The following is a 26171-nucleotide window of genomic DNA, read 5'->3' on the forward strand; positions in this document are numbered from 1 at the left end:
TACTACACAAAGCAATTTCACAGAACGCTTCTGTTTAGTTTTTATGGGAAGATATTCCCGTTTCCAACGAAGGCCTGAAAGGTCTCCAAATATCCACTTGCAGATTCTGCAAAAACAGAGTTTCAAAACTGCTCTATCAAAAGGAAGGCTTATCTCTCCGAGTTGAATGCACACATCATAAAGAGGTTTCTGAGAATGCTTCTGCCTGGTTTATGAGTGAAGATATTTCCTTTTCCACCATAGGCCTCAAAGCGCTCCAAATGAACACTTGCAGATTCTACAAAAAGAGTGTTTCAAAACTGCTCTTTCAAAAGAAGTGTTCAACTCTGTGAGGTGGATTCATACTACACAAAGCAGTTTCACAGAACGCTTCTCTTTAGTTTTTATGGGAAGATATTCCCGTTTCCAACGAAGGCCTGAAAGGGCTCCAAATATCCACTTACAGATTCTGCAAAAACAGAGTTTCGAAACTGCTCTATCAAAAGGAAGGCTTATCTCCCTGAGTTGAATGCACACATCATAAAGAGGTTTCTGAGAATGCTTCTGCCTGGTTTATATGTGAAGTTATTTCCTTTTCCACCATAGGCCTCAAAGCGCTCCAAATGAACACTTGCAGATTCTACAAAAAGAGTGTTTCATAAATGCTCTAGCAAAGGAAAGGTTCAACTCTGTGAGTTACACACACACATCACAAAGCAGTTTGTGAGAATGCTTCTGTCCAGTTTTTATGGGACGATATTCCCGTTTCTAACAAAGGCCTGAAAGAGCTCCAAATATCCACTTGCAGATGCTGCAAAAAGACTCTTTCAAAACTGCTCCATGAAAAGGAAGGTTCAACTCTGTGAGTTGAATGCACACATCATAAAGAAGTTTCAAAGAATGCTTCTGTCTAGGTTTTATGTGAAGATATTTCCTTTTCCATCATAGGCCTCAAAGCGCTCCAAATGAACACTTGCAGATTCTACAAAAAGAGTGTTTCAAAACTGCTCTTTCAAAAGAAGTGTTCAACTCTGTGACATGGATTCATACTACAAAAAGCAGTTTCACAGAACGCTTCTGTTTAGTTTTTATGGGAAGGTATTCCTGTTTCCAACGAAGGCCTGAAAGGGCTCCAAATATCCACCTGCAGATTCTGCAAAAAGAGAGTTTCAAAACTTCTCTATCAAAAGGAAGGCTTATCTCTCCGAGTTGAATGGACACATCATAAAGAGGTTTCTGAGAATGCTTCTGCCTGGTTTATGAGTGAAGATATTTCCTTTTCCACCATAGGCCTCAAAGCGCTCCAAATGAACACTTGCAGATTCTACAAAAAGAGTGTTTCAAAACTGCTCTTTCAAAAGAAGTGTTCAACTCTGTGAGTTGGATTCATACTACACAAAGCAGTTTCACAGAACGCTTCTGTTAAGTTTTTATGGGAAGATATTCCCGTTTCCAACGAAGGCCTGAAAGGGCTCCAAATATCCACTTACAGATTCTGCAAAAACAGAGTTTCGAAACTGCTCTATCAAAAGGAAGGCTTATCTCTCTGAGTTGAATGCACACATCATAAAGAGGTTTCTGAGAATGCTTCTGCCTGGTTTATATGTGAAGATATTTCCTTTTCCACCATAGGCCTCAAAGCGCTCCAAATGAACACTTGCAGATTCTACAAAAAGAGTGTTTTATAACTGCTCTAGCAAAGGAAAGGTTCAACTCTGTGAGTTACACACACACATCACAAAGCAGTTTGTGAGAATGCTTCTGTCCAGTTTTTATGGGAAGATATTCCCGTTTCTAACAAAGGTCTGAAAGAGCTCCAAATATCCACTTGCAGATGCTGCAAAAAGACTCTTTCCAAACTGCTCCATGAATAGGAAGGTTCAACTCTGTGAGTTGAATACACACATCATAAAGACGTTTCAAAGAATGCTTCTGTCTAGGTTTTATGTGAAGATATTTCCTTTCCACCATAGGCCTCAAAGCGCTCCAAATGAACACTTGCAGATTCTACAAAAAGAGTGTTTCAAAACTGCTCTTTCAAAAGAAGTGTTCAACTCTGTGAGTTGGATTCATACTACACAAAGCAGTTTCACAGAACGCTTCTGTTTAGTTTTTATGGGAAGATATTCCCGTTTCCAACGAAGGCCTGAAAGGGCTCCAAATGTCCACTTACAGATTCTGCAAAAACAGAGTTTCGAAACTGCTCTATCAAAAGGAAGGCTTATCTCTCTGAGTTGAATGCACACATCATAAAGAGGTTTCTGAGAATGCTTCTGCCTGCTTTATATGTGAAGATATTTCCTTTTCCACCATAGGCCTCAAAGCGCTCCAAATGAACACTTGCAGATTCTACAAAAAGAGTGTTTCATAACTGCTCTAGCAAAGGTAAGGTTCAACTCTGTGAGTTACACACACACATCACAAAGCAGTTTGTGAGAATGCTTCTGTCCAGTTTTTATGGGAAGATATTCCCGTTTCTGACAAAGGCCTGAAAGAGCTCCAAATATCCACTTGCAGATGCTGCAAAAAGACTCTTTCCAAACTGCTCCATGAATAGGAAGGTTCAACTCTGTGAGTTGAATGCACACATCATAAAGAAGTTTCAAAGAATGCTTCTGTCTAGGTTTTATGTGAAGATATTTCCTTTCCACCATAGGCCTCAAAGCGCTCCAAATGAACACTTGCAGATTCTACAAAAAGAGTGTTTCAAAACTGCTCTTTCAAAAGAAGTGTTCAACTCTGTAAGTTGGATTCGTACTACACAAAGCAGTTTCACAGAACGCTTCTGTTTAGTTTTTATGTGAAGATATTCCCGTTTCCAACGAAGGCCTGAAAGGTCTCCAAATATCCACTTGCAGATTCTGCAAAAACAGAGTTTCAAAACTACTCTATCAAAAGGAAGGCTTATCACTCCGAGTTGAATGCACACATCATAAAGAGGTTTCTGAGAATGCTTCTGCCTGGTTTATGAGTGAAGATATTTCCTTTTCCACCATAGGCCTCAAAGCGCTCCAAATGAACACTTGCAGATTCTACAAAAAGAGTGTTTCAAAACTGCTCTTTCAAAAGAAGTGTTCAACTCTGTGAGTTGGATTCATACTACACAAAGCAGTTTCACAGAACGCTTCTGTTTAGTTTTTATGGGAAGATATTCCCGTTTCCAACGAAGGCCTGAAAGGGCTCCAAATATCCACTTACAGATTCTGCAAAAACAGAGTTTGGAAACTGCTCTATCAAAAGGAAGGCTTATCTCGCTGAGTTGAATGCACACATCATAAAGAGGTTTCTGAGAATGCTTCTGCCTGGTTTATATGTGAAGATATTTCCTTTTCCACCATAGGCCTCAAAGCGCTCCAAATGAACACTTGCAGATTCTACTAAAAGAGTGTTTCATAACTGCTCTAGCAAAGGAAAGGTTCAACTCTGTGAGTTACACACACACATCACAAAGCAGTTTGTGAGAATGCTTCTGTCCAGTTTTTATGGGAAGATATTCCCGTTTCTAACAAAGGCCTGAAAGAGCTCCAAATATCCATTTGCAGATGCTGCAAAAAGACTCTTTCCAAACTGCTCCATGAAAACGAAGGTTCAACTCTGTGAGTTGAATGCAAACATCATAAAGAAGTTTCAAAGAATGCTTCTGTCTAGGTTTTATGTGAAGATATTTCCTTTTCCACCATAGGCCTCAAAGCGCTCCAAAGGAACACTTGCAGATTCTACAAAAAGAGTGTTTCAAAACTGCTCTTTCAAAAGAAGTGTTCAACACTGTGAGTTGGATTCATACTACACAAAGCAGTTTCACAGAACGCTTCTGTTTAGTTTTTATGGGAAGATATTCCCGTTTCCAACGAAGGCCTGAAAGGGCTCCAAATATCCACTTGCAGATTCTGCAAAAACAGAGTTTCGAAACTGCTGTATGAAAAGGAAGGCTTATCTCTCCGAGTTGAATGCTCACATCATAAAGTGGTTTCTGAGATTGCTTCTGCCTGGTTTATGAGTGAAGATATTTCCTTTTCCACCATAGGCCTCAAAGCTCTCCAAATGAACACTTGCAGATTCTACAAAAAGAGTGTTTCAAAACTGCTCTTTCAAAAGAAGTGTTCAACTCTGTGAGTTGGATTCATACTACACAAAGCAGTTTCACAGAACGCTTCTGTTTAGTTTTTATGGGAAGATATTCCCGTTTCCAACGAAGGCCTGAAAGGGCTCCAAATATCCACTTACAGATTCTGCAAAAACAGAGTTTCGAAACTGCTCTATCAAAAGGAAGGCTTATCTCTCTGAGTTGAATGCACACGTCATAAAGAGGTTTCTGAGAATGCTTCTGCCTGGTTTATATGTGAAGATATTTCCTTTTCCACCATAGGCCTCAAAGCGCTCCAAATGAACACTTGCAGATTCTACAAAAAGAGTGTTTCATAACTGCTCTAGCAAAGGAAAGGTTCAACTCTGTGAGTTACACAAACACATCACAAAGCAGTTTGTGAGAATGCTTCTGTCCAGTTTTTATGGGAAGATATTCCCGTTTCTAACAAAGGCCTGAAAGAGCTCCAAATATCCACTTGCAGATGCTGCAAAAAGACTCTTTCCAAACTGCTCCATGAAAACAAAGGTTCAACCCTGTGAGTTGAATGCACATATCATAAAGAAGTTTCAAAGAATGCTTCTGTCTAGGTTTTATGTGAAGATATTTCCTTTCCACCATAGGCCTCAAAGCGCTCCAAATGAACACTTGCAGATTCTACAAAAAGAGTGTTTCAAAACTGCTCTTTCAAAAGAAGTGTTCAATTCTGTGAGTTGGATTCATACTACACAAAGCAGTTTCACAGAACGCTTCTGTTTAGTTTTTATGGGAAGATATTCCCGTTTCCAACGAAGGCCTGAAAGGGCTCCAAATATCCACTTACAGATTCTGCAAAAACAGAGTTTCGAAACTGCTCTATCAAAACGAAGGCTTATCTCTCTGAGTTGAATGCACACATCATAAAGAGGTTTCTGAGAATGCTTCTACCTGGTTTATGAGTGAAGATATTTCCTTTTCCACCATAGGCCTCAAAGCGCTCCAAATGAACACTTGCAGATTCTACAAAAAGAGTGTTTCATAACTGCTCTAGCAAAGGAAAGGTTCAACTCTGTGAGTTACACACACACATCACAAAGCAGTTTGTGAGAATGCTTCTGTCCAGTTTTTATGGGACGATATTCCCGTTTCTAACAAAGGCCTGAAAGAGCTCCAAATATCCACTTGCAGATGCTGCAAAAAGACTCTTTCCAAACTGCTCCATGAAAAGGAAGGTTCAACTCTGTGAGTTGAATGCACACATCATAAAGAAGTTTCAAAGAATGCTTCTGTCTAGGTTTTATGTGAAGATATTTCCTTTTCCACCATAGGCCTCAAAGCGCTCCAAATCAACACTTGCAGATTCTACAAAAAGAGTGTTTCAAAACTGCTCTTTCAAAAGAAGTGTTCAACTCTGTGAGTTGGATTCATACTACACAAAGCAGTTTCACAGAACGCTTCTGTTTAGTTTTTATGGGAAGATATTCCCGTTTCCAACGAAGGCCTGAAAGGGCTCCAAATATCCACTTACAGATTCTGCAAAAACAGAGTTTCGAAACTGCTCTATCAAAAGGAAGGCTTATCTCTCTGAGTTGAATGCACACATCATAAAGAGGTTTCTGAGAATGCTTCTGCCTGGTTTATGAGTGAAGATATTTCCTTTTCCACCATAGGCCTCAAAGCGCTCCAAATGAACACTTGCAGATTCTACAAAAAGAGTGTTTCAAAACTGCTCTTTCAAAAGAAGTGTTCAACTCTGTGAGTTGGATTCATACTACACAAAGCAGTTTCACAGAACGCTTCTGTTTAGTTTTTATGGGAAGATATTCCCCTTTCCAACGAAGGCCTGAAAGGGCTCCAAATATCCACTTACAGATTCTGCAAAAACAGAGTTTGGAAACTGCTCTATCAAAAGGAAGGCTTATCTCGGTGAGTTGAATGCACACATCATAAAGAGGTTTCTGCGAATGCTTCTGCCTGGTTTATATGTGAAGATATTTCCTTTTGCACCATAGGCCTCAAAGCGCTCCAAATGAACACTTGCAGATTCTACAAAAAGAGTGTTTCATAACTGCTCTAGCGAAGGAAAGTTTCAACTCTGTGAGTTACACACACACATCACAAAGCAGTTTGTGAGAATGCTTCTGTCCAGTTTTTATGGGAAGATATTCCCGTTTCTAACAAAGGCCTGAAAGAGCTCCAAATATCCACTTGCGGATGCTGCAAAAAGACTCTTTCCAAACTGCTCCATGAAAACGAAGGTTCAACTCTGTGAGTAGAATGCACACATCATAAAGAAGTTTCAAAGAATGCTTCTGTCTAGGTTTTATGTGAAGATATTTCCTTTTCCACCATAGGCCTCAAAGCGCTCCAAATGAACACTTGCAAATTCTACAAAAAGAGTGTTTCAAAACTGCTCTTTCAAAAGAAATGTTCAACTCTGTAAGTTGGAATCGTACTACACAAAGCAGTTTCACAGAACGCTTCTGTTTAGTTTTTATGGGAAGATATTCCCGTTTCCAACGAAGGCCTGAAAGGGCTCCAAATGTCCACTTACAGATTCTGCAAAAACAGAGTTTCGAAACTGCTCTATCAAAAGGAAGGCTTATCTCTCTGAGTTGAATGCACACATCATAAAGAGGTTTCTGAGAATGCTTCTGCCTGCTTTATATGTGAAGATATTTCCTTTTCCACCATAGGCCTCAAAGCGCTCCAAATGAACACTTGCAGATTCTACAAAAAGAGTGTTTCATAACTGCTCTAGCAAAGGTAAGGTTCAACTCTGTGAGTTACACACACACATCACAAAGCAGTTTGTGAGAATGCTTCTGTCCAGTTTTTATGGGAAGATATTCCCGTTTCTGACAAAGGCCTGAAAGAGCTCCAAATATCCACTTGCAGATGCTGCAAAAAGACTCTTTCCAAACTGCTCCATGAATAGGAAGGTTCAACTCTGTGAGTTGAATGCACACATCATAAAGAAGTTTCAAAGAATGCTTCTGTCTAGGTTTTATGTGAAGATATTTCCTTTCCACCATAGGCCTCAAAGCGCTCCAAATGAACACTTGCAGATTCTACAAAAAGAGTGTTTCAAAACTGCTCTTTCAAAAGAAGTGTTCAACTCTGTAAGTTGGATTCGTACTACACAAAGCAGTTTCACAGAACGCTTCTGTTTAGTTTTTATGTGAAGATATTCCCGTTTCCAACGAAGGCCTGAAAGGTCTCCAAATATCCACTTGCAGATTCTGCAAAAACAGAGTTTCAAAACTACTCTATCAAAAGGAAGGCTTATCACTCCGAGTTGAATGCACACATCATAAAGAGGTTTCTGAGAATGCTTCTGCCTGGTTTATGAGTGAAGATATTTCCTTTTCCACCATAGGCCTCAAAGCGCTCCAAATGAACACTTGCAGATTCTACAAAAAGAGTGTTTCAAAACTGCTCTTTCAAAAGAAGTGTTCAACTCTGTGAGTTGGATTCATACTACACAAAGCAGTTTCACAGAACGCTTCTGTTTAGTTTTTATGGGAAGATATTCCCGTTTCCAACGAAGGCCTGAAAGGGCTCCAAATATCCACTTACAGATTCTGCAAAAACAGAGTTTCGAAACTGCTCTATCAAAAGGAAGGCTTATCTCTCTGAGTTGAATGCACACGTCATAAAGAGGTTTCTGAGAATGCTTCTGCCTGGTTTATATGTGAAGATATTTCCTTTTCCACCATAGGCCTCAAAGCGCTCCAAATGAACACTTGCAGATTCTACAAAAAGAGTGTTTCATAACTGCTCTAGCAAAGGAAAGGTTCAACTCTGTGAGTTACACAAACACATCACAAAGCAGTTTGTGAGAATGCTTCTGTCCAGTTTTTATGGGAAGATATTCCCGTTTCTAACAAAGGCCTGAAAGAGCTCCAAATATCCACTTGCAGATGCTGCAAAAAGACTCTTTCCAAACTGCTCCATGAAAACAAAGGTTCAACCCTGTGAGTTGAATGCACATATCATAAAGAAGTTTCAAAGAATGCTTCTGTCTAGGTTTTATGTGAAGATATTTCCTTTCCACCATAGGCCTCAAAGCGCTCCAAATGAACACTTGCAGATTCTACAAAAAGAGTGTTTCAAAACTGCTCTTTCAAAAGAAGTGTTCAATTCTGTGAGTTGGATTCATACTACACAAAGCAGTTTCACAGAACGCTTCTGTTTAGTTTTTATGGGAAGATATTCCCGTTTCCAACGAAGGCCTGAAAGGGCTCCAAATATCCACTTACAGATTCTGCAAAAACAGAGTTTCGAAACTGCTCTATCAAAACGAAGGCTTATCTCTCTGAGTTGAATGCACACATCATAAAGAGGTTTCTGAGAATGCTTCTACCTGGTTTATGAGTGAAGATATTTCCTTTTCCACCATAGGCCTCAAAGCGCTCCAAATGAACACTTGCAGATTCTACAAAAAGAGTGTTTCATAACTGCTCTAGCAAAGGAAAGGTTCAACTCTGTGAGTTACACACACACATCACAAAGCAGTTTGTGAGAATGCTTCTGTCCAGTTTTTATGGGACGATATTCCCGTTTCTAACAAAGGCCTGAAAGAGCTCCAAATATCCACTTGTAGATGCTGCAAAAAGACTCTTTCCAAACTGCTCCATGAAAAGGAAGGTTCAACTCTGTGAGTTGAATGCACACATCATAAAGAAGTTTCAAAGAATGCTTCTGTCTAGGTTTTATGTGAAGATATTTCCTTTTCCACCATAGGCCTCAAAGCGCTCCAAATCAACACTTGCAGATTCTACAGAAAGAGTGTTTCAAAACTGCTCTTTCAAAAGAAGTGTTCAACTCTGTGAGTTGGATTCATACTACACAAAGCAGTTTCACAGAACGCTTCTGTTTAGTTTTTATGGGAAGATATTCCCGTTTCCAACGAAGGCCTGAAAGGGCTCCAAATATCCACTTACAGATTCTGCAAAAACAGAGTTTCGAAACTGCTCTATCAAAAGGAAGGCTTATCTCTCTGAGTTGAATGCACACATCATAAAGAGGTTTCTGAGAATGCTTCTGCCTGGTTTATGAGTGAAGATATTTCCTTTTCCACCATAGGCCTCAAAGCGCTCCAAATGAACACTTGCAGATTCTACAAAAAGAGTGTTTCAAAACTGCTCTTTCAAAAGAAGTGTTCAACTCTGTGAGTTGGATTCATACTACACAAAGCAGTTTCACAGAACGCTTCTGTTTAGTTTTTATGGGAAGATATTCCCCTTTCCAACGAAGGCCTGAAAGGGCTCCAAATATCCACTTACAGATTCTGCAAAAACAGAGTTTGGAAACTGCTCTATCAAAAGGAAGGCTTATCTCGGTGAGTTGAATGCACACATCATAAAGAGGTTTCTGCGAATGCTTCTGCCTGGTTTATATGTGAAGATATTTCCTTTTGCACCATAGGCCTCAAAGCGCTCCAAATGAACACTTGCAGATTCTACAAAAAGAGTGTTTCATAACTGCTCTAGCAAAGGAAAGTTTCAACTCTGTGAGTTACACACACACATCACAAAGCAGTTTGTGAGAATGCTTCTGTCCAGTTTTTATGGGAAGATATTCCCGTTTCTAACAAAGGCCTGAAAGAGCTCCAAATATCCACTTGCGGATGCTGCAAAAAGACTCTTTCCAAACTGCTCCATGAAAACGAAGGTTCAACTCTGTGAGTAGAATGCACACATCATAAAGAAGTTTCAAAGAATGCTTCTGTCTAGGTTTTATGTGAAGATATTTCCTTTTCCACCATAGGCCTCAAAGCGCTCCAAATGAACACTTGCAAATTCTACAAAAAGAGTGTTTCAAAACTGCTCTTTCAAAAGAAATGTTCAACTCTGTAAGTTGGAATCGTACTACACAAAGCAGTTTCACAGAACGCTTCTGTTTAGTTTTTATGGGAAGATATTCCCGTTTCCAACGAAGGCCTGAAAGGTCTCCAAATATCCACTTGCAGATTCTGCAAAAACAGAGTTTCGAAACTGCTGTATCAAAAGCAAGGCTTATCCCTCCGAGTTGAATGCACACATCTTAAAGAGGTTTCTGAGAATGCTTCTGCCTGGTTTATGAGTGAAGATATTTCCTTTTCCACCATAGGCCTCAAAGCGCTCCAAATGAACACTTGCAGATTCTACAAAAAGAGTGTTTGAAAACTGCTCTTTCAAAAGAAGTGTTCAACTCTGTGAGTTGGATTCATACTACACAAAGCAGTTTCACAGAACGCTTCTGTTTAGTTTTTATGGGAAGATATTCCCGTTTCCAATGAAGGCCTGAAAGGGCTCCAAATATCCACTTACAGATTCTGCAAAAACAGAGTTTCGAAACTGCTCTATCAAAAGGAAGGCTTATCTCTCCGAGTTGAATGCACACATCATAAAGAGGTTTCTGAGAATGCTTCTGCCGGGTTTATATGTGAAGATATTTCCTTTTCCACCATAGGCCTCAAAGCGCTCCAAATGAACACTTGCAGATTCTATAAAAAGAGTGTTTCATAACTGCTCTAGCAAAGGAAAGGTTCATCTCTGTGAGTTACACACACACATCACAAAGCAGTTTGTGAGAATGCTTCTGTCCAGTTTTTATGGGAAGATATTCCCGTTTCTAACAAAGGCCTGAAAGAGCTCCAAATATCCACTTGCAGATGCTGCAAAAAGACTCTTTCCAAACTGCTCCATGAAAACAAAGGTTCAACTCTGTGAGTTGAATGCACACATCATAAAGAAGTTTCAAAGAATGCTTCTGTCTAGGTTTTATGTGAAGATATTTCCTTTTCCACCATAGGCCTCAAAGCGCTCCAAATCAACACTTGCAGATTCTACAAAAAGAGTGTTTCAAAACTGCTCTTTCAAAAGAAGTGTTCAACTCTGTAAGTTGGATTCGTACGGCACAAAGCAGTTTCACAGAACGCTTCTGTTAAGTTTTTATGGGAAGATATTCCCGTTTCCAACGAAGGCCTGAAAGGGCTCCAAATATCCACTTGCAGATTCTGCAAAAACAGAGTTTCAAAACTGCTCTATCAAAAGGAAGGCTTATCTCTCCGAGTTGAATGCACACATCATAAAGAGGTTTCTGAGAATGCTTCTGCCTGGTTTATGAGTGAAGATATTTCCTTTTCCACCATAGGCCTCAAAGCGCTCCAAATGAACACTTGCAGATTCTACAAAAAGAGTGTTTCAAAACTGTTCTTTCAAAAGAAGTGTTCAACTCTGTGAGTTGGATTCATACTACACAAAGCAGTTTCACAGAACGCTTCTGTTTAGTTTTTATGGGAAGATATTCCCCTTTCCAACGAAGGCCTGAAAGGGCTCCAAATATCCACTTACAGATTCTGCAAAAACAGAGTTTCGAAACTGCTCTATCAAAAGGAAGGCTTATCTCTCTGAGTTGAATGCACACATCATAAAGAGGTTTCTGAGAATGCTTCTGCCTGGTTTATATGTGAAGATATTTCCTTTTCCACCATAGGCCTCAAAGCGCTCCAAATGAACACTTGCAGATTCTACAAAAAGAGTGTTTCATAACTGCTCTAGCAAAGGAAAGGTTCAACTCTGTGGGTTACACACACACATCACAAAGCAGTTTGTGAGAATGCTTCTGTCCAGTTTTTATGGGAAGATATTCCCGTTTCTAACAAAGGCCTGAAAGAGCTCCAAATATCCACTTGCAGATGCTGCAAAAAGACTCTTTCCAAACTGCTCCATGAATAGGAAGGTTCAACTCTGTGAGTTGAATGCACACATCATAAAGAAGTTTCAAAGAATGCTTCTGTCTAGGTTTTATGTGAAGATATTTCCTTTCCACCATAGGCCTCAAAGCGCTCCAAATGAACACTTGCAGATTCTACAAAAAGAGTGTTTCAAAACTGCTCTTTCAAAAGAAGTGTTCAACTATGTAAGTTGGATTCGTACTACACAAAGCAGTTTCACAGAACGCTTCTGTTTAGTTTTTATGGGAAGATATTCCCGTTTCCAAGGAAGGCCTGAAAGGTCTCCAAATATCCACTTGCAGATTCTGCAAAAACAGAGTTTCAAAACTGCTCTATCAAAAGGAAGGCTTATCTCTCCGAGTTGAATGCACACATCATAAAGAGGTTTCTGAGAATGCTTCTGCCTGGTTTATGAGTGAAGATATTTCCTTTTCCACCATAGGCCTCAGAGCGCTCCAAATGAACACTTGCAGATTCTACAAAAAGAGTGTTTCAAAACTGCTCTTTCAAAAGAAGTGTTCAACTCTGTGAGTTGGATTCATACTACACAAAGCAGTTTCACAGAACGCTTCGGTTTAGTTTTTATGGGAAGATATTCCCGTTTCCAACGAAGGCCTGAAAGGGCTCCAAATATCCACTTACAGATTTTGCAAAAACAGAGTTTCGAAACTGCTCTATCAAAAGGAAGGCTTATCTCCCTGAGTTGAATGCACACATCATAAAGAGGTTTCTGAGAATGCTTCTGCCTGGTTTATATGTGAAGATATTTCCTTTTCCACCATAGGCCTCAAAGCGCTCCAAATGAACACTTGCAGATTCTACAAAAAGAGTGTTTCATAACTGCTCTAGCAAAGGAAAGGTTCAACTCTGTGAGTTACACACACACATCACAAAGCAGTTTGTGAGAATGCTTCTGTCCAGTTTTATGGGACGATATCCCCGTTTCTAACAAAGGCCTGAAAGAGCTCCAAATATCCACTTGAAGATGCTGCAAAAAGACTCTTTCCAAACTGCTCCATGAAAAGGAAGGTTCAACTCTGTGAGTTGAATGCACACATCATAAAGAAGTTTCAAAGAATGCTTCTGTCTAGGTTTTATGTGAAGATATTTCCTTTTCCACCATAGGCCTCAAAGCGCTCCAAATGAACACTTGCAGATTCTACAAAAAGAGTGTTTCAAAACTGCTCTTTCAAAAGAAGTGTTCAACTCTGTAAGTTGGATTCGTACGGCACAAAGCAGTTTCACAGAACGCTTCTGTTAAGTTTTTATGGGAAGATATTCCCGTTTCCAACGAAGGCCTGAAAGGTCTCCAAATATCCACTTGCAGATTCTGCAAAAACAGAGTTTCAAAACTGCTCTATCAAAAGGAAGGCTTATCTCTCCGAGTTGAATGCACACATCATAAAGAGGTTTCTGAGAATGCTTCTGCCTGGTTTATGAGTGAAGATATTTCCTTTTCCACCATAGGCCTCAAAGCGCTCCAAATGAACACTTGCAGATTCTACAAAAAGAGTGTTTCAAAACTGCTCTTTCAAAAGAAGTGTTCAACTCTGTAAGTTGGATTCGTACGGCACAAAGCAGTTTCACAGAACGCTTCTGTTAAGTTTTTATGGGAAGATATTCCCGTTTCCAACGAAGGCCTGAAAGGTCTCCAAATATCCACTTGCAGATTCTGCAAAAACAGAGTTTCAAAACTGCTCTATCAAAAGGAAGGCTTATCTCTCCGAGTTGAATGCACACATCATAAAGAGGTTTCTGAGAATGCTTCTGCCTGGTTTATGAGTGAAGATATTTCCTTTTCCACCATAGGCCTCAAAGCGCTCCAAATGAACACTTGCAGATTCTACAAAAAGAGTGTTTCAAAACTGCTCTTTCAAAAGAAGTGTTCAACTCTGTGAGTTGGATTCATACTACACAAAGCAGTTTCACAGAACGCTTCTGTTTAGTTTTTATGGGAAGATATTCCCCTTTCCAACGAAGGCCTGAAATGGCTCCAAATATCCACTTACAGATTCTGCAAAAACAGAGTTTCGAAACTGCTCTATCAAAAGGAAGGCTTATCTCTCTGAGTTGAATGCACACATCATAAAGAGGTTTCTGAGAATGCTTCTGCCTGGTTTATATGTGAAGATATTTCCTTTTCCACCATAGGCCCCAAAGCGCTCCAAATGAACACTTGCAGATTCTACAAAAAGAGTGTTTCATAACTGCTCTAGCAAAGGAAAGGTTCAACTCTGTGGGTTACACACACACATCACAAAGCAGTTTGTGAGAATGCTTCTGTCCAGTTTTTATGGGAAGATATTCCCGTTTCTAACAAAGGTCTGAAAGAGCTCCAAATATCCACTTGCAGATGCTGCAAAAAGACTCTTTCCAAACTGCTCCATGAATAGGAAGGTTCAACTCTGTGAGTTGAATGCACACATCATAAAGAAGTTTCAAAGAATGCTTCTGTCTAGGTTTTATGTGAAGATATTTCCTTTCCACCATAGGCCTCAAAGCGCTCCAAATGAACACTTGCAGATTCTACAAAAAGAGTGTTTCAAAACTGCTCTTTCAAAAGAAGTGTTCAACTATGTAAGTTGGATTCGTACTACACAAAGCAGTTTCACAGAACGCTTCTGTTTAGTTTTTATGGGAAGATATTCCCGTTTCCAAGGAAGGCCTGAAAGGTCTCCAAATATCCACTTGCAGATTCTGCAAAAACAGAGTTTCAAAACTGCTCTATCAAAAGGAAGGCTTATCTCTCCGAGTTGAATGCACACATCATAAAGAGGTTTCTGAGAATGCTTCTGCCTGGTTTATGAGTGAAGATATTTCCTTTTCCACCATAGGCCTCAGAGCGCTCCAAATGAACACTTGCAGATTCTACAAAAAGAGTGTTTCAAAACTGCTCTTTCAAAAGAAGTGTTCAACTCTGTGAGTTGGATTCATACTACACAAAGCAGTTTCACAGAACGCTTCGGTTTAGTTTTTATGGGAAGATATTCCCGTTTCCAACGAAGGCCTGAAAGGGCTCCAAATATCCACTTACAGATTTTGCAAAAACAGAGTTTCGAAACTGCTCTATCAAAAGGAAGGCTTATCTCCCTGAGTTGAATGCACACATCATAAAGAGGTTTCTGAGAATGCTTCTGCCTGGTTTATATGTGAAGATATTTCCCTTTCCACCATAGGCCTCAAAGCGCTCCAAATGAACACTTGCAGATTCTACAAAAAGAGTGTTTCATAACTGCTCTAGCAAAGGAAAGGTTCAACTCTGTGAGTTACACACACACATCACAAAGCAGTTTGTGAGAATGCTTCTGTCCAGTTTTATGGGACGATATCCCCGTTTCTAACAAAGGCCTGAAAGAGCTCCAAATATCCACTTGAAGATGCTGCAAAAAGACTCTTTCCAAACTGCTCCATGAAAAGGAAGGTTCAACTCTGTGAGTTGAATGCACACATCATAAAGAAGTTTCAAAGAATGCTTCTGTCTAGGTTTTATGTGAAGATATTTCCTTTTCCACCATAGGCCTCAAAGCGCTCCAAATGAACACTTGCAGATTCTACAAAAAGAGTGTTTCAAAACTGCTCTTTCAAAAGAAGTGTTCAACTCTGTAAGTTGGATTCGTACGGCACAAAGCAGTTTCACAGAACGCTTCTGTTAAGTTTTTATGGGAAGATATTCCCGTTTCCAACGAAGGCCTGAAAGGTCTCCAAATATCCACTTGCAGATTCTGCAAAAACAGAGTTTCAAAACTGCTCTATCAAAAGGAAGGCTTATCTCTCCGAGTTGAATGCACACATCATAAAGAGGTTTCTGAGAATGCTTCTGCCTGGTTTATGAGTGAAGATATTTCCTTTTCCACCATAGGCCTCAAAGCGCTCCAAATGAACACTTGCAGATTCTACAAAAAGAGTGTTTCAAAACTGCTCTTTCAAAAGAAGTGTTCAACTCTGTAAGTTGGATTCGTACGGCACAAAGCAGTTTCACAGAACGCTTCTGTTAAGTTTTTATGGGAAGATATTCCCGTTTCCAACGAAGGCCTGAAAGGTCTCCAAATATCCACTTGCAGATTCTGCAAAAACAGAGTTTCAAAACTGCTCTATCAAAAGGAAGGCTTATCTCTCCGAGTTGAATGCACACATCATAAAGAGGTTTCTGAGAATGCTTCTGCCTGGTTTATGAGTGAAGATATTTCCTTTTCCACCATAGGCCTCAAAGCGCTCCAAATGAACACTTGCAGATTCTACAAAAAGAGTGTTTCAAAACTGCTCTTTCAAAAGAAGTGTTCAACTCTGTGAGTTGGATTCATACTACACAAAGCAGTTTCACAGAACGCTTCTGTTTAGTTTTTATGGGAAGATATTCCCCTTTCCAACGAAGGCCTGAAATGGCTCCAAATATCCACTTACAGATTCTGCAAAAACAGAGTTTCGAAACTGCTCTATCAAAAGGAAGGCTTATCTCTCTGAGTTGAATGCACACATCATAAAGAGGTTTCTGAGAATGCTTCTGCCTGGTTTATATGTGAAGATATTTCCTTTTCCACCATAGGCCCCAAAGCGCTCCAAATGAACACTTGCAGATTCTACAAAAAGAGTGTTTCATAACTGCTCTAGCAAAGGAAAGGTTCAACTCTGTGGGTTACACACACACATCACAAAGCAGTTTGTGAGAATGCTTCTGTCCAGTTTTTATGGGAAGATATTCCCGTTTCTAACAAAGGTCTGAAAGAGCTCCAAATATCCACTTGCAGATGCTGCAAAAAGACTCTTTCCAAACTGCTCCATGAATAGGAAGGTTCAACTCTGTGAGTTGAATGCACACATCATAAAGAAGTTTCAAAGAATGCTTCTGTCTAGGTTTTATGTGAAGATATTTCCTTTCCACCATAGGCCTCAAAGCGCTCCAAATGAACACTTGCAGATTCTACAAAAAGAGTGTTTCAAAACTGCTCTTTCAAAAGAAGTGTTCAACTATGTAAGTTGGATTCGTACTACACAAAGCAGTTTCACAGAACGCTTCTGTTTAGTTTTTATGGGAAGATATTCCCGTTTCCAAGGAAGGCCTGAAAGGTCTCCAAATATCCACTTGCAGATTCTGCAAAAACAGAGTTTCAAAACTGCTCTATCAAAAGGAAGGCTTATCTCTCCGAGTTGAATGCACACATCATAAAGAGGTTTCTGAGAATGCTTCTGCCTGGTTTATGAGTGAAGATATTTCCTTTTCCACCATAGGCCTCAGAGCGCTCCAAATGAACACTTGCAGATTCTACAAAAAGAGTGTTTCAAAACTGCTCTTTCAAAAGAAGTGTTCAACTCTGTGAGTTGGATTCATACTACACAAAGCAGTTTCACAGAACGCTTCGGTTTAGTTTTTATGGGAAGATATTCCCGTTTCCAACGAAGGCCTGAAAGGGCTCCAAATATCCACTTACAGATTTTGCAAAAACAGAGTTTCGAAACTGCTCTATCAAAAGGAAGGCTTATCTCCCTGAGTTGAATGCACACATCATAAAGAGGTTTCTGAGAATGCTTCTGCCTGGTTTATATGTGAAGATATTTCCTTTTCCACCATAGGCCTCAAAGCGCTCCAAATGAACACTTGCAGATTCTACAAAAAGAGTGTTTCATAACTGCTCTAGCAAAGGAAAGGTTCAACTCTGTGAGTTACACACACACATCACAAAGCAGTTTGTGAGAATGCTTCTGTCCAGTTTTATGGGACGATATCCCCGTTTCTAACAAAGGCCTGAAAGAGCTCCAAATATCCACTTGAAGATGCTGCAAAAAGACTCTTTCCAAACTGCTCCATGAAAAGGAAGGTTCAACTCTGTGAGTTGAATGCACACATCATAAAGAAGTTTCAAAGAATGCTTCTATCTAGGTTTTATGTGAAGATATTTCCTTTTCCACCATAGGCCTCAAAGCGCTCCAAATGAACACTTGCAGATTCTACAAAAAGAGTGTTTCAAAACTGCTCTTTCAAAAGAAGAGTTCAACTCTGTGACATGGATTCATACTACACAAAGCAGTTTCACAGAACGCTTCTGTTTAGTTTTTATGGGAAGGTATTCCCGTTTCCAACGAAGGCCTGAAAGGGCTCCAAATATCCACCTGCAGATTCTGCAAAAACAGAGTTTCAAAACTGCTCTATCAAAAGGAAGGCTTATCTCTCCGAGTTGAATGGACACATCATAAAGAGGTTTCTGAGAGTGCTTCTGCCTGGTTTATGAGTGAAGATATTTCCTTTTCCACCATAGGCCTCAAAGCGCTCCAAATGAACACTTGCAGATTCTACAAAAAGAGTGTTTCAAAAGAAGTGTTCAACTCTGTGAGTTGGATTCATACTACACAAAGCAGTTTCACAGAACGCTTCTGTTTAGTTTTTATGGGAAGATATTCCCGTTTCCAACGAAGGCCTGAAAGGGCTCCAAATATCCACTTACAGATTCTGCAAAAACAGAGTTTCGAAACTGCTCTATCAAAAGGAAGGCTTATCTCTCTGAGTTGAATGCACACATCATAAAGAGGTTTCTGAGAATGCTTCTGCCTGGTTTATATGTGAAGATATTTCCTTTTCCACCATAGGCCTCAAAGCGCTCCAAATGAACACTTGCAGATTCTACAAAAAGAGTGTTTTATAACTGCTCTAGCAAAGGAAAGGTTCAACTCTGTGAGTTACACACACACATCACAAAGCAGTTTGTGAGAATGCTTCTGTCCAGTTTTTATGGGAAGATATTCCCGTTTCTAACAAAGGCCTGAAAGAGCTCCAAATATCCACTTGCAGATGCTGCAAAAAGACTCTTTCCAAACTGCTCCATGAAAAGGAAGGTTCAACTCTGTGAGTTGAATGCACACATCATAAAGAAGTTTCAAGGAATGCTTCTGTCTAGGTTTTATGTGAAGATATTTCCTTTTCCACCATAGGCCTCAAAGCGCTCCAAATGAACACTTGCAGATTCCACAAAAAGAGTGTTTCAAAACTGCTCTTTTAAAAGAAGTGTTCAACTCTGTGAGTTGGATTCATACTACACAAAGCAGTTTCACAGAACGCTTCTGTTTAGTTTTTATGGGAAGATATTCCCGTTTCCAACGAAGGCCTGAAAGGGCTCCAAATATCCACTTACAGATTCTGCAAAAACAGAGTTTCGAAACTGCTCTATCAAAAGGAAGGCTTATCTCTCTGAGTTGAATGCACACATCATAAAGAGATTTCTGAGAATGCATCTGCCTGGTTTATATGTGAAGATATGTCCTTTTCCACCATAGGCCTCAAAGCGCTCCAAATGAACACTTGCAGATTCTACAAAAAGAGTGTTTCGTAACTGCTCTAGCAAAGGAAAGGTTCAACTCTGTGAGTTACACACACACATCACAAAGCAGTTTGTGAGAATGCTTCTGTCCAGTTTTTATGGGAAGATATTCCCGTTTCTAACAAAGGCCTGAAAGAGCTCCAAATATCCACTTGCAGATGCTGCAAAAAGACTCTTTCCAAACTGCTCCATGAAAACGAAGGTTCAACCCTGTGAGTTGAATGCACACATCATAAAGAAGTTTCAAAGAATGATTCTGTCTAGGTTTTATGTGAAGATATTTCCTTTCCACCATAGGCCTCAAAGCGCTCCAAATGAACACTTGCAGATTCTACAAAAAGAGTGTTTCAAAACTGCTCTTTTAAAAGAAGTGTTCAACTCTGTGAGTTGGATTCATACTACACAAAGCAGTTTCACAGAACGCTTCTGTTTAGTTTTTATGGGAAGATATTCCCGTTTCCAACGAAGGCCTGAAAGGGCTCCAAATATCCACTTACAAATTCTGCAAAAACAGAGTTTCGAAACTGCTCTATCAAAAGGAAGGCTTATCTCTCTGAGTTGAATGCACACATCATAAAGAGATTTCTGAGAATGCATCTGCCTGGTTTATATGTGAAGATATGTCCTTTTCCACCATAGGCCTCAAAGCGCTCCAAATGAACACTTGCAGATTCTACAAAAAGAGTGTTTCGTAACTGCTCTAGCAAAGGAAAGGTTCAACTCTGTGAGTTACACACACACATCACAAAGCAGTTTGTGAGAATGCTTCTGTCCAGTTTTTATGGGAAGATATTCCCGTTTCTAACAAAGGCCTGAAAGAGCTCCAAATATCCACTTGCAGATGCTGCAAAAAGACTCTTTCCAAACTGCTCCATGAAAACGAAGGTTCAACTCTGTGAGTTGAATGCACACATCATAAAGAAGTTTCAAAGAATGCTTCTGTCTAGGTTTTATGTGAAGATATTTCCTTTCCACCATAGGCCTCAAAGCGCTCCAAATGAACACTTGCAGATTCTACAAAAAGAGTCTTTCAAAACTGCTCTTTCAAAAGAAGTGTTCAACTCTGTGAGTTGGATTCATACTACACAAAGCATTTTCACAGAACGCTTCTGTTTAGTTTTTATGGGAAGATATTCCCGTTTCCAACGAAGGCCTGAAAGGGCTCCAAATATCCACTTACAGATTCTGCAAAAACAGAGTTTCAAAACTGCTCTATCAAAAGGAAGGCTTATCTCCCTGAGTTGAATGCACACATCATAAAGAGGTTTCTGAGAATGCTTCTGCCTGGTTTATATGTGAAGATATTTCCTTTTCCACCATAGGCCTCAAAGCGCTCCAAATGAACACTTGCAGATTCTACAAAAAGAGTGTTTCATAACTGCTCTAGCAAAGGAAAGGTTCAACTCTGTGAGTTACACACACACATCACAAAGCAGTTTGTGAGAATGCTTCTGTCCAGTTTTTATGGGAAGATATTCCCGTTTCTAACAAAGGCCTGAAAGAGCTCCAAATATCCACTTGCAGATGCTGCAAAAAGACTCTTTCCAAACTGCTCCATGAAAAGGAAGGTTCAACTCTGTGAGTTGAATGCACACATCATAAAGAAGTTTCAAAGAATGCTTCTGTCTAGGTTTTATGTGAAGATATTTCCTTTTCCACCATAGGCCTCAAAGCGCTCCAAATGAACACTTGCAGATTCTACAAAAAGAGTGTTTCAAAACTGCTCTTTCAAAAGAAGTGTTCAACTATGTAAGTTGGATTCGTACTACACAAAGCAGTTTCACAGAACGCTTCTGTTTAGTTTTTATGGGAAGATATTCCCGTTTCCAAGGAAGGCCTGAAAGGTCTCCAAATATCCACTTGCAGATTCTGCAAAAACAGAGTTTCAAAACTGCTCTATCAAAAGGAAGGCTTATCTCTCCGAGTTGAATGCACACATCATAAAGAGGTTTCTGAGAATGCTTCTGCCTGGTTTATGAGTGAAGATATTTCCTTTTCCACCATAGGCCTCAGAGCGCTCCAAATGAACACTTGCAGATTCTACAAAAAGAGTGTTTCAAAACTGCTCTTTCAAAAGAAGTGTTCAACTCTGTGAGTTGGATTCATACTACACAAAGCAGTTTCACAGAACGCTTCGGTTTAGTTTTTATGGGAAGATATTACCGTTTCCAACGAAGGCCTGAAAGGGCTCCAAATATCCACTTACAGATTTTGCAAAAACAGAGTTTCGAAACTGCTCTATCAAAAGGAAGGCTTATCTCCCTGAGTTGAATGCACACATCATAAAGAGGTTTCTGAGAATGCTTCTGCCTGGTTTATATGTGAAGATATTTCCTTTTCCACCATAGGCCTCAAAGCGCTCCAAATGAACACTTGCAGATTCTACAAAAAGAGTGTTTCATAACTGCTCTAGCAAAGGAAAGGTTCAACTCTGTGAGTTACACACACACATCACAAAGCAGTTTGTGAGAATGCTTCTGTCCAGTTTTATGGGACGATATCCCCGTTTCTAACAAAGGCCTGAAAGAGCTCCAAATATCCACTTGAAGATGCTGCAAAAAGACTCTTTCCAAACTGCTCCATGAAAAGGAAGGTTCAACTCTGTGAGTTGAATGCACACATCATAAAGAAGTTTCAAAGAATGCTTCTGTCTAGGTTTTATGTGAAGATATTTCCTTTTCCACCATAGGCCTCAAAGCGCTCCAAATGAACACTTGCAGATTCTACAAAAAGAGTGTTTCAAAACTGCTCTTTCAAAAGAAGTGTTCAACTCTGTAAGTTGGATTCGTACGGCACAAAGCAGTTTCACAGAACGCTTCTGTTAAGTTTTTATGGGAAGATATTCCCGTTTCCAACGAAGGCCTGAAAGGTCTCCAAATATCCACTTGCAGATTCTGCAAAAACAGAGTTTCAAAACTGCTCTATCAAAAGGAAGGCTTATCTCTCCGAGTTGAATGCACACATCATAAAGAGGTTTCTGAGAATGCTTCTGCCTGGTTTATGAGTGAAGATATTTCCTTTTCCACCATAGGCCTCAAAGCGCTCCAAATGAACACTTGCAGATTCTACAAAAAGAGTGTTTCAAAACTGCTCTTTCAAAAGAAGTGTTCAACTCTGTAAGTTGGATTCGTACGGCACAAAGCAGTTTCACAGAACGCTTCTGTTAAGTTTTTATGGGAAGATATTCCCGTTTCCAACGAAGGCCTGAAAGGTCTCCAAATATCCACTTGCAGATTCTGCAAAAACAGAGTTTCAAAACTGCTCTATCAAAAGGAAGGCTTATCTCTCCGAGTTGAATGCACACATCATAAAGAGGTTTCTGAGAATGCTTCTGCCTGGTTTATGAGTGAAGATATTTCCTTTTCCACCATAGGCCTCAAAGCGCTCCAAATGAACACTTGCAGATTCTACAAAAAGAGTGTTTCAAAACTGCTCTTTCAAAAGAAGTGTTCAACTCTGTGAGTTGGATTCATACTACACAAAGCAGTTTCACAGAACGCTTCTGTTTAGTTTTTATGGGAAGATATTCCCCTTTCCAACGAAGGCCTGAAATGGCTCCAAATATCCACTTACAGATTCTGCAAAAACAGAGTTTCGAAACTGCTCTATCAAAAGGAAGGCTTATCTCTCTGAGTTGAATGCACACATCATAAAGAGGTTTCTGAGAATGCTTCTGCCTGGTTTATATGTGAAGATATTTCCTTTTCCACCATAGGCCCCAAAGCGCTCCAAATGAACACTTGCAGATTCTACAAAAAGAGTGTTTCATAACTGCTCTAGCAAAGGAAAGGTTCAACTCTGTGGGTTACACACACACATCACAAAGCAGTTTGTGAGAATGCTTCTGTCCAGTTTTTATGGGAAGATATTCCCGTTTCTAACAAAGGTCTGAAAGAGCTCCAAATATCCACTTGCAGATGCTGCAAAAAGACTCTTTCCAAACTGCTCCATGAATAGGAAGGTTCAACTCTGTGAGTTGAATGCACACATCATAAAGAAGTTTCAAAGAATGCTTCTGTCTAGGTTTTATGTGAAGATATTTCCTTTCCACCATAGGCCTCAAAGCGCTCCAAATGAACACTTGCAGATTCTACAAAAAGAGTGTTTCAAAACTGCTCTTTCAAAAGAAGTGTTCAACTATGTAAGTTGGATTCGTACTACACAAAGCAGTTTCACAGAACGCTTCTGTTTAGTTTTTATGGGAAGATATTCCCGTTTCCAAGGAAGGCCTGAAAGGTCTCCAAATATCCACTTGCAGATTCTGCAAAAACAGAGTTTCAAAACTGCTCTATCAAAAGGAAGGCTTATCTCTCCGAGTTGAATGCACACATCATAAAGAGGTTTCTGAGAATGCTTCTGCCTGGTTTATGAGTGAAGATATTTCCTTTTCCACCATAGGCCTCAGAGCGCTCCAAATGAACACTTGCAGATTCTACAAAAAGAGTGTTTCAAAACTGCTCTTTCAAAAGAAGTGTTCAACTCTGTGAGTTGGATTCATACTACACAAAGCAGTTTCACAGAACGCTTCGGTTTAGTTTTTATGGGAAGATATTCCCGTTTCCAACGAAGGCCTGAAAGGGCTCCAAATATCCACTTACAGATTTTGCAAAAACAGAGTTTCGAAACTGCTCTATCAAAAGGAAGGCTTATCTCCCTGAGTTGAATGCACACATCATAAAGAGGTTTCTGAGAATGCTTCTGCCTGGTTTATATGTGAAGATATTTCCTTTTCCACCATAGGCCTCAAAGCGCTCCAAATGAACACTTGCAGATTCTACAAAAAGAGTGTTTCATAACTGCTCTAGCAAAGGAAAGGTTCAACTCTGTGAGTTACACACACACATCACAAAGCAGTTTGTGAGAATGCTTCTGTCCAGTTTTATGGGACGATATCCCCGTTTCTAACAAAGGCCTGAAAGAGCTCCAAATATCCACTTGAAGATGCTGCAAAAAGACTCTTTCCAAACTGCTCCATGAAAAGGAAGGTTCAACTCTGTGAGTTGAATGCACACATCATAAAGAAGTTTCAAAGAATGCTTCTATCTAGGTTTTATGTGAAGATATTTCCTTTTCCACCATAGGCCTCAAAGCGCTCCAAATGAACACTTGCAGATTCTACAAAAAGAGTGTTTCAAAACTGCTCTTTCAAAAGAAGAGTTCAACTCTGTGACATGGATTCATACTACACAAAGCAGTTTCACAGAACGCTTCTGTTTAGTTTTTATGGGAAGGTATTCCCGTTTCCAACGAAGGCCTGAAAGGGCTCCAAATATCCACCTGCAGATTCTGCAAAAACAGAGTTTCAAAACTGCTCTATCAAAAGGAAGGCTTATCTCTCCGAGTTGAATGGACACATCATAAAGAGGTTTCTGAGAGTGCTTCTGCCTGGTTTATGAGTGAAGATATTTCCTTTTCCACCATAGGCCTCAAAGCGCTCCAAATGAACACTTGCAGATTCTACAAAAAGAGTGTTTCAAAAGAAGTGTTCAACTCTGTGAGTTGGATTCATACTACACAAAGCAGTTTCACAGAACGCTTCTGTTTAGTTTTTATGGGAAGATATTCCCGTTTCCAACGAAGGCCTGAAAGGGCTCCAAATATCCACTTACAGATTCTGCAAAAACAGAGTTTCGAAACTGCTCTATCAAAAGGAAGGCTTATCTCTCTGAGTTGAATGCACACATCATAAAGAGGTTTCTGAGAATGCTTCTGCCTGGTTTATATGTGAAGATATTTCCTTTTCCACCATAGGCCTCAAAGCGCTCCAAATGAACACTTGCAGATTCTACAAAAAGAGTGTTTTATAACTGCTCTAGCAAAGGAAAGGTTCAACTCTGTGAGTTACACACACACATCACAAAGCAGTTTGTGAGAATGCTTCTGTCCAGTTTTTATGGGAAGATATTCCCGTTTCTAACAAAGGCCTGAAAGAGCTCCAAATATCCACTTGCAGATGCTGCAAAAAGACTCTTTCCAAACTGCTCCATGAAAAGGAAGGTTCAACTCTGTGAGTTGAATGCACACATCATAAAGAAGTTTCAAGGAATGCTTCTGTCTAGGTTTTATGTGAAGATATTTCCTTTTCCACCATAGGCCTCAAAGCGCTCCAAATGAACACTTGCAGATTCCACAAAAAGAGTGTTTCAAAACTGCTCTTTTAAAAGAAGTGTTCAACTCTGTGAGTTGGATTCATACTACACAAAGCAGTTTCACAGAACGCTTCTGTTTAGTTTTTATGGGAAGATATTCCCGTTTCCAACGAAGGCCTGAAAGGGCTCCAAATATCCACTTACAGATTCTGCAAAAACAGAGTTTCGAAACTGCTCTATCAAAAGGAAGGCTTATCTCTCTGAGTTGAATGCACACATCATAAAGAGATTTCTGAGAATGCATCTGCCTGGTTTATATGTGAAGATATGTCCTTTTCCACCATAGGCCTCAAAGCGCTCCAAATGAACACTTGCAGATTCTACAAAAAGAGTGTTTCGTAACTGCTCTAGCAAAGGAAAGGTTCAACTCTGTGAGTTACACACACACATCACAAAGCAGTTTGTGAGAATGCTTCTGTCCAGTTTTTATGGGAAGATATTCCCGTTTCTAACAAAGGCCTGAAAGAGCTCCAAATATCCACTTGCAGATGCTGCAAAAAGACTCTTTCCAAACTGCTCCATGAAAACGAAGGTTCAACCCTGTGAGTTGAATGCACACATCATAAAGAAGTTTCAAAGAATGATTCTGTCTAGGTTTTATGTGAAGATATTTCCTTTCCACCATAGGCCTCAAAGCGCTCCAAATGAACACTTGCAGATTCTACAAAAAGAGTGTTTCAAAACTGCTCTTTTAAAAGAAGTGTTCAACTCTGTGAGTTGGATTCATACTACACAAAGCAGTTTCACAGAACGCTTCTGTTTAGTTTTTATGGGAAGATATTCCCGTTTCCAACGAAGGCCTGAAAGGGCTCCAAATATCCACTTACAAATTCTGCAAAAACAGAGTTTCGAAACTGCTCTATCAAAAGGAAGGCTTATCTCTCTGAGTTGAATGCACACATCATAAAGAGATTTCTGAGAATGCATCTGCCTGGTTTATATGTGAAGAT

The sequence above is a fragment of the Pongo abelii genome, chromosome X, assembly GCF_028885655.2.
Source record: "Pongo abelii isolate AG06213 chromosome X, NHGRI_mPonAbe1-v2.0_pri, whole genome shotgun sequence".
In the NCBI taxonomy this organism is placed as follows: Eukaryota; Metazoa; Chordata; class Mammalia; order Primates; family Hominidae; genus Pongo; species Pongo abelii.